The 15,194-nt window shown below is 38.4% G+C and overlaps 1 protein-coding gene across 2 annotated transcripts in view; it reads left to right on the forward strand.

The window, feature by feature from the left end:
• The window catches only part of atp1b3b (ATPase Na+/K+ transporting subunit beta 3b), a 46,673-nt gene that overhangs the window by 523 nt on the left and 30,956 nt on the right, over positions 1–15,194 (forward strand). The window contains exon 1 of one of the 2 annotated variants that reach the window (XM_079823759.1): positions 14,920–15,018. The exons of the other annotated variant lie outside the window; for it this stretch is intronic. The gene's annotated coding sequence lies outside the window, so the exon portion shown is untranslated. Of the gene's footprint in view, positions 1–14,919; positions 15,019–15,194 lie in introns of those variants that run through there. 2 annotated transcript variants of the gene reach the window in all.

The following is a 15,194-nucleotide window of genomic DNA, read 5'->3' on the forward strand; positions in this document are numbered from 1 at the left end:
CATGTGCAGTTCACCATGCAGCAATGCAGAGCCATAGGAATACGAATATCCGCATTTATAACTGTTCATTTAGATCATATCCATAAGACAATGCCTGTAGAAAAGCACCGGTAATCGATAGCACACTCTTTATAGAAACCGTAAGTCAGCTAAAACATTAAAGGGGGCGTTTGGTAATTATTATTAGTAAATATGTGATTTTAAATCCAAGTCTGAATATGATTCCGTGTACTGCAGTATAAGAATATAACCATAATACTGTTGCTAAATCACGTTTTGAGCGTTCGTCGCACACCGCGGATTACCGTGATTAATCGCGTGTTAATTTAACAGCATGGCACATATTCCCTCGGGTCTGTATCCTGCAGTTTCACACGAGGCTCGAGGTCTATGAATAGCTTTCCTGAATGTCATCGCCAGTAGGCCTGTCACATTAGATGTGTTGAGATAATAATTTGTACGCCAGATATAATACGCGTCGGTTATTCGTAAGTCGACGAATGGCTACGAAACTCGCCAGTGCCTCGTAACCTCTCCTACGGGGCTCATTTAACGGCTCTAGTTTTATGGTTTACTAAATTTGTGAAATGTCCGTCACTCAAACACAAGGGGGGAATGATCACCATCACGCGCACGCCCAAAAAAAACAACGTTTCATTGGAAATATAGCGATTAGTCGCAGCGGTATTCGGCCAGCAAGTATCAGAGCGGACAGTCTCTTGTAATGTTCCGGCTGTCAATCATTCACGGCCGTGGTGATGTAGCCTCTGCATTCATTCGATATGCTAATTACCTTTGCTGTGGCTTGAGAGGATGAGAGGAAATTTCCACATCCCTTGACACAATTGGTTCACTGAGGGTGGTTGAGGAGAAGATGCTTTCTGTTCTCGTATGTGCGAGCATTTCGATATTTGGACTGTCTTGTACTTCATACATTCCCTGTTAGAAAGGCTTGTATATTCTCCTCAAAGCTGCAAAGTGTCCTTAATTATTGGTGGAGGTGGGGAGCAATTTCTTAAATACCCAGTTGCTTAGTAACCGGCTTTGCATGAAACTATTTCCTCGTAGTTATGCGTCCGTGATGCTAAACTCTGCAGTACCTCTTCTTCACTGGGATGGGTGTTCCTTGGTGTGATGCATGAGCTGGCGTTCGGCCCCTCCTCCCCGTCTCCCTCCCTTTCCTCTCAAGGTCAAACCGGTTCCCCGCAAGCTCCTGTACCAATAGGCCTCTTGAAAGAAATCAATTGAATTCAAATGGAAACGATCACGGGCCTTGAGGGATATGACGTGTTGCGCTGATCTTTATTCATGGAGCGAAGAAAGCCACCGCCGCTTGCAGCTTTAATGGAGCTTGGGATTGCTTTACAAAACGAGGCCTGGTCATTCTGCTTATCTGGGCTTTTTCTTCCAGGCCCGTGTTCATGTTTTCACAAGAATTGCTTGTATGAGTGGTTGGATGTGTTCACGAGCCTGTGGTTCTCATATTGGATCAGTGCTATATCTTCCTTTTTTATCATTTGCATGCAATTTGTATGCCTTGCACATTTATTCATTATTTTTCTCTGGAATTTGGTTGTGAATTCTGCTTTTCTGAAACGGCTAACATAGTCAAAATTGCAAGAATGGCTTGTGATAATCTTGCAAGTGTCAGTAAGAATTGGTTGACAATTGCAAACTGTTTTTTTTTTCTTCGCAATGCATGCCATCGTATTTGTGAATTTATGGAATTACTGTATAATTTCCTGCTTTGCGATTAAAACACAGCATTTGTTGAAAAAAAAAATCAAATGTATACGTGTGATTTTTTTTATTTTATTTAAGCAAATACTTGCATTTATTTTAAAATATTTAAACATAAGTGTAACAATCGTTTGAAATGATAAATATTAGTGCTGTCAAAATGATTGATCGCATCCAAAATAAGTTTGTGTTTACATAATATATGTGTGTACGGTGTATAATTATGTATATATATATAAATACACACACGTATATATTTGAAGTTGATGTGTGTGTATATACTGTACATTTATATAATTGTATATCAATATATTATATAAAAATACAACCCTCTACAATGCGAGTAAATCTTCACTCTGGGCGACTAAACAATATCTATCATTAGCCATTGGCTAATAGATGCTTAGGTTTTTCTTGCCGGTGTATGTCTAAGATGCTAAGAATAAGTTTACAGGGCTCCAGACTAACTCTTTTCACTAGGAGCACAGTGGCCCCCAACTGAACATTTTAGGGGTACAACCAGAAAATTTAGGGGCGCACACCGTAAATCAACATGCTAACCAAATCTACTAATTTCCACTGTATGACTAGTAGGGATGGGTATCGTTAAGCTTTTAACGGTATTACTACTCTTACCGATACTGCTTGTCAATCCGGTACTTTAACGGCATTCTTATCGGTTCTTTTTATTATACTGTATATATTTTTTTAATGAAAAAAAAAAACATAATTAAGAACATAATTTACATGGCTTTATAATCTGAAAAGTATTATTACAAATTATTAAAATATATATTTAGAAAATAATTAAATGTTATGTTAAAAGCTGATATTGATCATGTTCTATTCTGCAACTAATGTTATTATAAATCATGTCTGAATAAAAAGATTGCATTTTATGGGTGCAACATCCTGTCACTGGCAGTCCCTTATGAAAATGAAAATGTATTTTTTTACTACAGTGACCATAGTTCAACTAGTATTTGTAAAAAATGTCCATGGTTACCACTACAAGTAAACATATTTTAACCATGTGTAAACAAAAATATGATCTAATAACTTGCAATTAACGCATATTGAATGTTAAAATACCTTTTAAATATGATGTATCTTTACCCATTTTACTCTTAGTAATTTTAATAATTTATTCAATTTAATAATTAAAAAGTTCAGTTTAGAAGTATCGATATCGGTGATACTGGCCTTGAAAGTATCCGGGATCATATCGAAAACAAAATAAGTGGCAACGCCCATCCCTAATGCGACGTACCGCAAACTCAAGTGTGAAGGCGCACAACTCGCCGTCGCTCTGAGAGAGCGTTGTGTTTCTCACACACACACACACACACACAGGCGTGCAAAGAGAGAGAGTCTTCGACGCGCTACATGTAAACGATATTCTTTGTTGAATTTTCCTGTCAAAACACAGGAGTTCATTTTGAATTATTCAGCTTTTAAGAAGCAGAAGATATGCGGTAGTGGGCGGGGCTAATGCGCAAACGGCAATCTCATTGGCTGGCGCTTATCTATTACCGTCACCGTTTGGATTTCAGCAAATCCGTTTGAGCAATGCTGAAAACGTGATTAATATTCATGAACCCAGCAGCTCCTCAATCTAGTTTAGTGCATTGTGTGTGTATATATATATATATCTCTATCTCTCTCTCTGGGCAAACAGACAAATGAAAGCAGTTATCAGTTGAGATGAGGAACGACTCTGTAAGGTTATTAATTGAGTCCACCAGGGAGCATCCCATAACATTTTTCCAAGGCCAACTGAAATGATGATACTACCATTTTGGTCAAACTTCTCTGACGGTTGCAGCGAGTCTGCAGTGTTCGGGTCCCACAGCGACCTGTCCACAACTGTAATTGAAAAAAATGTACACATAAGAGAAACCGTTTTTTGTTCCCGGGCTGCTTTTACTTTTCCCGTGGGGACGGGAAGGAGACTGAGAGTGATGGAGGGAAGGCTGGCTAGTGAACAGATAAAAGGATCAGGCTGGAGTTAATGGACAGGTCCGGCTTAGCGAGACATCCGCACCCTGATGAATGTCCGTTTGGATTAGCCCAGATTAACGCTTCCCAATCTACTGTTGACCTTGCTTGGGTTAGCTATCACGCTAATCTGTCCACAGCTTCTTGGATTTGGGTGATGCGGTATGATGAGCCCTGGGGCTGCGATCCTCAAACGGCTGGAAGGCTCTCCGGATATGTTTACCACAGGCGGTTGAAACTGATGAAAGGGAATGTTGTTCTCCATTAGGAGACCAACCATGTGGCAGTGATGCTTTCATATGCAACAATGGCCCATTTTCTGCATTTCATCAATGAAGGTTCCTGGTCCTGTCCGCCCCATTAACACGGCCTTGAAATGAAATTTGAGCGTGTGTGTGTTCAAGCATGTTTGGCTCGAGGTTCACAACGTAGTAATTGAGGATCTGCACAACAGTGGCTTTTCATTCACGTTTTAAAATGGTAATTTCACGAGCCGTTTCAGATAAAGGAATGGTTTGCTGAAAAATGAAAAGCACTCGTCATTTAAAATGTACTCTTATTTTGTTCATGGAGCACGAAAAGACCAAGAATTTTAATTAGTGATGTACCAAAATTTGGGTAAAAATTTTTGCTCAAATTGATTGCCCTAAAGCAGGGGTAGGGAACGTTAATCCTGGAGACCCACGGACCCATTGCACAGTTTAGCTCCAACCCTAATCAAACACACCTGAAGGTACTCAAGCTCTAAAGCTACAGGCAGGTGAATGGCTGCGTCCCAATTCGCATACTATCTGTACTAAATAGTATTCGAAAAAAGAATTAGTATGTCCCAAATCTTAGTATGTTGAAAAAAGTATTCCAAAGATTCCCGGATGGTTTACTATTTCCGGTCAGAATCCGAAGTGCAGATCGATGTGCACTCTAACGGCTGATATTGCCCACAACCCATTGCGAGATGGACGAGGATTCGATTAGAACTACAAACGCGGATAAAAAGTGTTAAAAAACTACAAACATGACGGTTACGCGAGTCTGACGGTTAAGTGGAGAGGATTAGATAAAGTGGTTTGAGTGAGCAATTATCAGTATTTAACCTGACGAAAAGATATTTATTCAATATTATCCACATAATATTTCTCCTTCAGCAGCATTGAGAACTTTTGTAATGATACGTTTGGCCATTAACTTTGCAAACACATGAGAGGAGTCTCTGCATTAAAGACCCACGAAAGGCAGATCAACGAGTGACTACATTTCTCTCCGATACGGTAGGAAATTAAATTGAAAGTGGGGGATTTGAACTGTGACGATGATTGACAGGGCAGTTTAAACGGTGACGGGACGCGCGTAACAGAGTCCTTAAAGATGACGAAGTAGTATGTCCCAAAGCTTGCATACTCTTCTGCTACACACTCAAAAGTCTGTACTTTTTCTTCACAAAAAGAGTACATACTTTTAGGACGTAGTATAAGTAGGCGAATTGGGACGCAGCCTATGTTTTTCTTTCATCAATGATCAACGTTGCCTAGCCCTGCCCTAAAGAGTGACGTTTAATTAGCGTTAATGTGGATAAGCTACTAGGGATCGACCGATATGGATTTTTTAGTGCTGATAATGATTTTTTTATTTTTCATCAGCCTTAGCCGATGAGCGATACGGGCTGCCGATTTTCTTGAGCCGATATTTGGAGCCGGTACTGCTGTTGCTCCCTCAATTTACAACATAAAAATGACACAATGATCAGGATGATAATTTAAAATTTAAAAAAGGAACATTTATTGAACTAAAAAACAATATTTAACAAATAGTAAAAACAGGTGAGGTAGAACAAGGGAAAAAAAGAGTTCAGTGGTGAAAATAAATTCTGAAAATAAATATTTAAGCATAAATAAAATAATTACACTATTGAACACAGTATCAACAAGCAAGCAACATAATAAAGTGTACATACTTAATTTTAAAACTATTTACAACCTAGTCATTTAATGGTTACACTCTAAAAAATGCTGGGTTAAAAATAACCCAAGTTGGGTTGAATATGGACTAACCCAGCAATTGGGTTGTTTTGACCCAGCGGTTGGGTTAAATGTTTGCTTAAAACAACCCAATTGATGGGTTAGTCCATTTTCAACCCAACTTGGGTTATTTTTAACCCAGCCTTTTTTAGAGTGTAGGTGCCCTTAACTTAATCTCTTGTAGAGCAACACCAGCGGTAATTCAGGAAAAAAATCTCCCAATGCTCCACGTGAAACTTCAGTCTTTCGACCTTTTACCATCGTGTCAATTCTCAATTGATTTTGATTAATATGCACGAGGGAGGGAGAGCAAGAGAGTTTGAAGACGGTGAGAGCTGCCCTGTGGACGCCTGTCTGTAAATAATGCAGGGAAAAAAAATATTGGCGAACGCAGCAGCCCGGCCGATACACGTAAAAATCGCAAATATCGGCACGAAAGCTACCTGTTGTAGCTTATAGCGTTAGACCGATATATCGGCCGGCCGATATATCGGTCTAACGCTATAAGCTACAACAGGTAAGCACGTCTGCTGTGTGGACGACGCTAGTTTTCAATGGATCTTGATTTTGATGAACCGCAATCTTACTGTGCTGTTTTCATTTAACGAAAACTTTCAGCACATTATTAAAGGCCCACTGAAGTGCATTGAAACGCGCATTCAATGCGTTGACGTAATTTCCCCTGAAACCTATCAAGCAGCTCCTCCCCTTTTTTAAAACAGCCAATAGCGTTCCGTTAATATCGCAGTTTGAATAGAGCCTTTCAGCTCGGCAAAGCCGCAGTTTCTAGGGCTGTACGATTAATCGAAAAATAATCGAAACCGAAATTCAGAACCTGTAACCGACATATTTTTCCCATGTCGGTTATTTCGGTTTTAGTCACATGACTCCGCCCCATCAGTCACATCAAGTGCAGTTTGCAGGCACACAGAGAGATGCAGGAGCAGTTATCATTGTTTATAGATGCCCAGAATCACTATAGTAACTGCATGTTTTACACAGTTTATACAGGTAAGTTAATTGCCATTCTTCTTATAGCCTACGCGCTGCGACACACACACACACGGCGCGCGCAAGCCCCGAAGCCAGATCGTTTTCTCTTTCGTCCTCATAAAGTTTGTCAAGTAAATGCGTTTAAAAGCTTGAACATTTAAAGCGACTGTGCACTATTCAAAAACAACAATACGGAAAACTTATCGGTTCAGTGCTCAGCTTTTTTCTGTGACACGGAGAGCCGAGCCGTTCACGTCTCTGAGCGCGCCCTGAAGGCAGATTCACCTGCGTCCTCACAAAGCTTTGTCATTTATATGTGTTTTAAGGCCTGCCAGTTTGAACTTTGGAGCGATTTTAGACCTTCAGATGTGTATTATGTTGAACTAATGCCTGATATATTGTGACAAACGAACACGTATAAAATATTTACTGTAAAAACCTTATCAGGAACTTACTCCAAAAACTTATGAGGGCAGAAAATGGAAAGCCAAAAAAGCAATAAAAAAAAAAGCAAAATAATCGTTCATTAATCGTAATCGAGGTAAAATGTTCAATTAATCGAGGTTTTTATTTTTGGTCAAATCGTTACAGCCCTAGCAGTTTCCTCCTAATCTCTGACCATTTCTCATCATAATCTCCTCCATATCGCTTTGAGAAATGCATCGTTGTGTGCAGAATTCAAATGGTCCGATGTGTTTTGGGGTCTGCGCCGACTCACACATGATCCGCTCTGTGCTCGTGTCTCTGGACCGGAACTAACCTGAAACCAGACTTCATTCGTCTCAACGGAAAGCATATTTACACTGTCTGAATCATTCCCTATGACCTATACAGTGCACTGTGCCATTCACCATGTAGAAAATGGTAAATGTGTGAACAAGTGACTGGTTTCAGCCGCAGCTTCAGCTATTTATAGTGTAGGGGGCGGGACGCTTCAGACTCTAGAGAGCATTGGATTGTACAGAAGATGTGATGAAATCAAAATAATAAAAATCTGTGATCCATTTTAGCAGATGTGAGAGACAGCTTTAATCTCCTAAATGCGAATTTTGTCATTGTTTTGGAACACACCAGCTTATTCATAACCCTGAAGGCTAACATTGATACTAAAAGCCAAAAAACTTACATTTTGATTTAAGGGGGCCTTTTAATACTGCATAGTATCTTCCAAAAATAACAATGTTTTGTTCTTTGTTACTTTTGATGTAAAAACAAAAAAAGCCCCAGCTTTCAAATTCTGTCAATTTTAAAATGAAATACAAAAACTAAGTGTGTGTTGTGTGATCACACAATGCTACATTTACCTCAGGAAAGCCATTCATTGTCCATAGCTTGTAAGTCAGCTAGATTACTAGATAGAGATAGATAGCACATTTAGATTATGCATAATTATGCACATTTTCATAATCTTTGCCTCCTGATGTCTTAGTTTTTTATTGCATGTTTGAATAAATGTCATGAAAACCAGTTTTTATTTTGTCCACAGTTTAAATGGTTCTAGTTCAACAACAAATTGAAGAAACAATATAAAAACAATTGTATTATGTGTAATTTAAATGTTTATACAACTTTTATTTGAGTGTTGATTATTAAATACATTTACTGTATACCATGGTTTGTCTGAATACTCACTTCTGATTGGTTGTAAGGTGTGCAGGTGTGCTCTCTCACCACTCGCACACAGGGAGCAGAGATCGCGCTGCACACACACACACACACACACACACACACACACACACACACACACACACACACATACACACATTCAGGAGCACAGAAACGTATTGTCAATGATGCCCTGCGACTTTATTAAATGACCTTCACTTCTGAATCGCATGATTATATTACTCCGCAAGGAGGCGGTGACATCGCTGTTTTTGAAGTAATTTAACTCGCAGCTTCATTGCTAGTAGAAAATGATATGCATCGGTTTCTTCTGCAGAACACCAGAAGCCGATATTTTGAAGAGTATTGAGGTCCAAATGACACTTTGACTATATGGGACATTCTTTAAAATATCATCTTTTTTGTTCCTCAGAAAAATAAGTCACAGTTTCAAACAACATAAAGGATTCATGATGATAGATTTTTAATATGGCAGTGAAATATTCCATTCTGTTCTTCAATATCATCCGCATTCAGAAGATTTGCGGAGACCTTTTACTGTTAATAGACGCGGTGATTGTTGCTTTATTGAATTTCAGAAAATATTTCTTTAATTCCTATAGTGCTACAAATGACATAAAATAACAGCATACAAGCTTGGAACTACCTGAGATTTAGTAAATGACCTTCGGGGCACTATCCCTTTAACTCTTGGTGATAACATCCCTCCCCAAATAACTGGCTTGGCTCCTTCTTCCTTCATGCCAAACGACGGATGAGATTTTGATTGGATGAAGTCGGAAACCCATTAGAAGGATCTCTAGGGTATATTTTTACACTTTTAGATGCGTTTCATTTGACAGTAAGTGGACTGCGACGTGGATTTCACAGGGTATTCCGCCATCTTAAGTGAGTTTCCAATCCGGAGGGAACGAACATGTTCAGTTTGAAGGGCACTGCGAACGGCGTAGGGAATAAGGGAACATCGATACATCACTTCACAGGAAGTGGAGAGTGAACATCACCCAGCTGTCATTGCGCGTCGCATCACCTGTCTGAACTAATGATGGAGCAGAGCCGTTGGAGGAGTCTACATGCATTTGAGTATTCATAACTATTTTGTTGTTATTATACAAACTAGAATATTTTTGAGTATGGCAATGAATGGTACATTTGCATATTCTATTGTATGAATAGTTATGTAAACAAAGTAAAAGTGTTGAGAAGCAGCTGAGGCTCTCATTTTTTTAAATTTTACTTTATTTAACTCATGAATGTTTACTATGCAGCTGCGCATGAGATGAGACCAGGGGCCGTGTTCACAAAACATCTTAAAGGATTAGTTCACTTTTATATAAACTTTTGCTGATAATTTACTCACCCCCATGTCATCCAAGATGTCCATGTCTTTCTTTCTGCAGTCGAAAAGAAATTAAGGTTTTGGATGAAAACAATCCAGGATTGTTCTCCATATAATGGATTTCAATGGGCCCCAAACGGTTCAAGGTCCAAATGACAGTTTCAGTGCAGCTTCAAAGGGCTTTAAAGGATACCAGACGATGAATAAGAGTCTTATCTAGCGAAACGATCAGTTTCTGCGAGAAACCGAGCAGTATTTATGCTATTATTTTACCTCTTATCAGGAGAACGTGGTCATCTCTGAGCTCCGCCATAACTTCCGCTTAGTGAGGTCAAAATACGAGTTTGGTCATAGATGTATACGTAGATGCCTCATTAGCGCTTGTATGGATCAATAGAATGAGGCATCTACGATCGATATATCTATGACCAGGCTCGTATTTTGACCTCACTTAGCGGAAGTTATGGCGGAGCTCAGAGACGATCACGTTCGTCTGAAAAGAGGTAAAATAATTGCATAAATACTGCTCGGTTTCTCGCAGAAACTGATCGTTTCGCTAGATAAGACCCTTATTCATCGTCTGGTATCGCTTAACGCCCTTTGAAGCTGCACTGAAACTGTCATTTGGACCTTGAACCGTTTGGGGCCCATTGAAGTCCATTATATGGAGAAAAACCCTGGACTGTTTTCATCCAAAACCTTAATTTCTTTTTGACTGCAGAAAGAAAGACATGGACATCTTGGATGACATGGGGGTGAGTAAATTATCAGCAAAAGTTTATTTAAAAGTGAAATAATCCTTTAAGGCTAAACGTAGCTCCTAACTTGCTGATTTAGGAGAAACTCTTAAAAATAATGGACGTGTCAGTCCTAATTTTAGGACTCCAAAATTTTTGCTCTAAGAGTTTTTCACAAAGAATTTTAGCTCTAAAACAAGCTCCTAAATGCTAGTAGTCAAGAGGACTCCTAAGTCACTAAGACCAAATCACTAAACAATGCCGCAATCTGCCCAAAGACACTATACAACATTGAGGCAATAGTGATCATAAATGTATCTTTAATAAAACATAATAATAACGTCAGATTACCTGTGGCAGTTGTTTTTATGAGTTCACACTTACAACTGATCGAATAGAGTAAAAAAATACAAGCATATTAGGGGCGCTGTCCGAGGGAACGAGGGCTCAGAGCTCAGAATTCAGCCCAAACCCTGAGTTCTGCCCCGCGTTGCAGACCGTGAGTGAGGAGCGGGTGGCGGAGGATGCAGGAAACTGACGAGGTAACTAGGGGAGTCGCTTGAATTCTGCAATCTCTTGAAAATGTTATTGTTTGAATATGGCAACTTTTTTATTTGAAACATTTTATTTGAATATAGCAACATGAAACCTTGTTCAACAAAATATTTCTATAATTAAATCACGGACAGGGACTCCTCCCCTATCAGCCAATCACTGTGGTCATAGTTAGGAAGCGTTTTGACATCATCCATAGCAACGAGGTCACCCCCGCCCTTACTCTTAGCTTAAGACTCTCTCTATTCCTTAGTAGAAGTTGCTCTCAGCAGCTTTGTGGATACGTTTTAAGAGAAAACTCGTAACTTTTACTGCCATTTAGGAGAACTCTTAGTGCTAAGATAAAATGTTTTGTGAATACGGCCCCAGTACAATTAAGACTATTGATTTAAAGCTACACTGTGTGATATTTTCCCCCATCTAGCGGTTAAAAGGTATATGACCATCCAGTGAATATTAGTTTATGTTCCTCTTTCTTTTCCCATTTCGTTTTAACTCCTACGGTGGCCGATTTAGTCCAAGATTAACATGGCTTCCAGTTCGTCCTCGTCCACATTCGACACGGTGCCATCGAGTGTTAAAACGCGAAAGGCAAAGCTTGAATTTACGGGTATGTCCCTCTTTGGCTAATGTACTTTCAAGATGGAGGGGCAACATGGCGACCCGCATTCGAACCCCTCACCCGTATGTATTTTCAATGGCATATTATAAACTTACGAGAATACTTTATTACTTGAAAGAAGTAAATATACATCAATGAGCACATATATTTTTTGTAAGAACTAAGTGTTTTTAGCTAAGAATAAACTAAAAAAGTTACACAGTGTAGCTTTAAAAACACATATATACATTTTTTTTTTAGATGAAAATATCTAAAAACCACTAGAACAATGTTTTATATTTTATTGACCTGTGTACTTGCATTATCCCAAACTTTTCCAACTTTTTAAATCCAGAGAAATCATCTATTTTACGGACCGTGTCGCCTGTCAATGACTTCATATCCGCGCTACCCTTGATTTCCGTAGAAACCATGGAAACACCAAAGACGCTTTAATATATGATGTGTTTTATTAGAGCAACTGTATGGATATACATTTATCAACCGAAAACTAATCATTGTTATACTGCAGCTGTGGAGGTGAAGAGTCAAGACTACAGCTCCCATGATTCCACGCTCATTCACGGCATCATCAAGCTACACCTTTGTTTTGAATAAGCGACCTCTAGCGGAGAAACTTACATACTGTGCCTTTAACCGAATCTAAATGTATTTTTCATATTGAATGACAGTACAGCTTCAAATCTATTAATAGTCAATTAAATATATAAATAGTCAATATTATAATAAACAAATAAAACTACTGGACCAATACAGTGTTTGATAATATTTAATAGATAGATAATGTGTTTTTTCTTATCTAGGCCAATCGGAACGCACCTTTTCTCTTATTTGCTACACTAGCATTTTAGAAGAACTTGAGTCATTGGTTCATTTCAAATGTAAAAATTGCAGTACGTTTAGGTCAGCTTAACTATCATATTATTAGTGCCATTAATCACTTTCACATTTCAGTTGCTCACACTTAAATGTTAGGGGTTTGTTGACATCGATACTATTAAGTATTAGACTTTGGCCTGAACGTCTCCCCTTGGGGGCTCTGTTGACTTTGGCCTGTAAGCAACCGCATAGCAATGACCTAGCTACCATCCAGAAAAAACCTAGCAACACCCTGGCAACCATCGACAACATTAGCAACATAGTGGTAAATTTACTTCTGAAAATGTGAACTTCCATCTTTCATGCCCAGATTATTTTATGCCAATGCATTTTCAGTGCTGTTAATGAGAATAGCGAATGTGTAGCTGATGCCACTACCATAACCATGTGAATGAATTAGCACTAGCCTGAGGGAATGGCGCTGTCTGTGTTTTGCCCGGAGGAGGGATTCTGGCAGTGAGGAAAGTCATACTGGGAGTCTCAGCTGTTCTCCAGCGCCTCTTCCTCTCACCATCACTGGGTGTTCTGCCACTCTTCTCCAGACCCAAGCTGTTCATGCTGTGTCGCGTTTACCCCTGTTCATCCCGCGCTGGAGTAAAACGTGCTTTTGAAACGCAGTTGACGATGGGTAGTGTGAGACATTTCTGTGAAATGGTTTTAGCACAGCTATTGTTGATGTATTTCCCATTGAAATCGGAAACTGGGCTGGAATATATCAAAGTGCTGCTTTTTTAGTAGCCTTAAATTTACTCCTCAGCTGTTTGTTACTTGCTATAGCTAGTCAGAGAGGGGCTGTAAGGGGGAGGGACATACTTATTCTGCGAGCATTTGATTGGTCAGAAATGTGTGTACGCCCAAGAGTGCATGATGAGTCATTAATATTTTTGATCATGTTTCCTGGAAGATAAAGACTAAACTTCAAAGGCAAATTTCTGTTAAAATATTTTTTTTTTAGCACCCTATGATTTCCGCAATGCGAATAACGCAGACAGAATCACAGAATCTGGTCATGAAACTGAATTTACAGTATAACGCAGAATTTCACAGAATTTGTTGTTTTTATTGACTTAAGTACACTTAAATCAGATCGCGAGATAGACTAGTATCTGTGAATATTAAACCGCATAAAGACTATTTAAATACGAATCCTGCAAGTTATGCGCGTTATCTGTGTGAATGAATGGTGCAGACGTGCGGTTTCGCTTCCCACACTGAAGTGCGTGTAATGCTCTCGTGTTTTCAGTCTCTGTCGCCTCACTATATGAGGACATGAATGCATGAATGCATCTCTAGAGCTGCTCTAAGAGTCACTTCATCAGCACTTTACAGTTTCATTTGAGAAAAACTATCATCATATCATAAACACAGAAACTCAAAGGTCTTCACGGCAACCCGCCAAAATAAAAGTTCTGCTTATCAGAAATATATTACTGTTGTAATAGAATTTAGCTACTTCTCAATGTAATTATTATTAATAATAATAATAATAAATTATTATTAAAGCTATTTTTAAGGAATAACCACAATTTTTCTTCCACGTTTTAGTTTTAACAGTAAAACTCTGTTTTGCAGCATTTTATTTCATATGATTAAAAGATAAATTAAATTGAATGTTTTGTGCCTTCATTTGATTGCCAGAAAAAGCACAACACCGATCATAAATTGTTGTTTTGTGAATTCAATTAATAAATCAAATTTAATTAAATTGGAATCCAGAAATCTTAAAAAAGAAAACAGAATTTAACAAAAATAAAACTGAATTTGAGAAAAATAGGCTACAATGTATTTCAGAGGGCCCTAAACATGTCTTTTTTTTACCTAGAAATTGTTGTTAAAGTTGTATAAGTTTCATGATTTCAATTAATTAGATTAAATTAGAGAAAAAAATTTAATTTGGGAAAAAATAAAACCGATTTAATACGTATTTTAGGAGTACACTTGATCTCCAGCAATAGATTTACTAAAGATTAATATCAAATAGGTTTGCAGAACGGATTTCTTTGAACCATTTGCAAGAAATAAATAAATAAAAATACATATTGTATTCATTTGCCTGTAAAAGTGTGTTGTAGGTATTTGTGTTATTGGTTTTTGTCTTCCTTTTCCCAAATTTCTGCATTCCCACTTTTCCATAGCTTTAAGGCTCTGATAGCAAAATCAGAGAGAACGAAGAACGAACTGGTGTGACACAATTTCAAACAAAATCAGGTCAAAATTAAGTTTGTTTCGGGACAAACCGCTTGCTGAAATCAACTTTCAGAAAATCGAAATAAATGTGATATGACTTGACTGGAATGCTGAATTTTAGAGCTAGTTCAAACATATCCACAGCTCTATGATCAGAAGCTTTATTCACTGCTCTTTTCTCACGCTCTCATTTTTGTTGTGTTTATGTCGCTATTGAGAGGAAAAGCCAGAGTGTGGGTGTGGGCGGCGTCGGGATGTTTGCTAACAGTATAACGCTGCTCGGGTTTACTTTTTACTCCTAAGTGAAGAACAAAAAAGCACTTCTCCGTGAGTATATCAGGGCATTCACATTCCCATGTTACTTTGTTTTTGTTTTCTTCTTTTTTTTTTGAGGTGTGAACTATCAGTGCTAAAATGGGAGTTTAAGTACAGTTTAACAGTGACAAAATGATGCAGTTAATCAGGATTAAAATGCTTTCAATGGTACAGTAACATATTCCTAA

Source organism: Gobio gobio, assembly GCF_949357685.1.
Source record: "Gobio gobio genome assembly, chromosome: 8".
NCBI lineage: Eukaryota > Metazoa > Chordata > Actinopteri > Cypriniformes > Gobionidae > Gobio > Gobio gobio.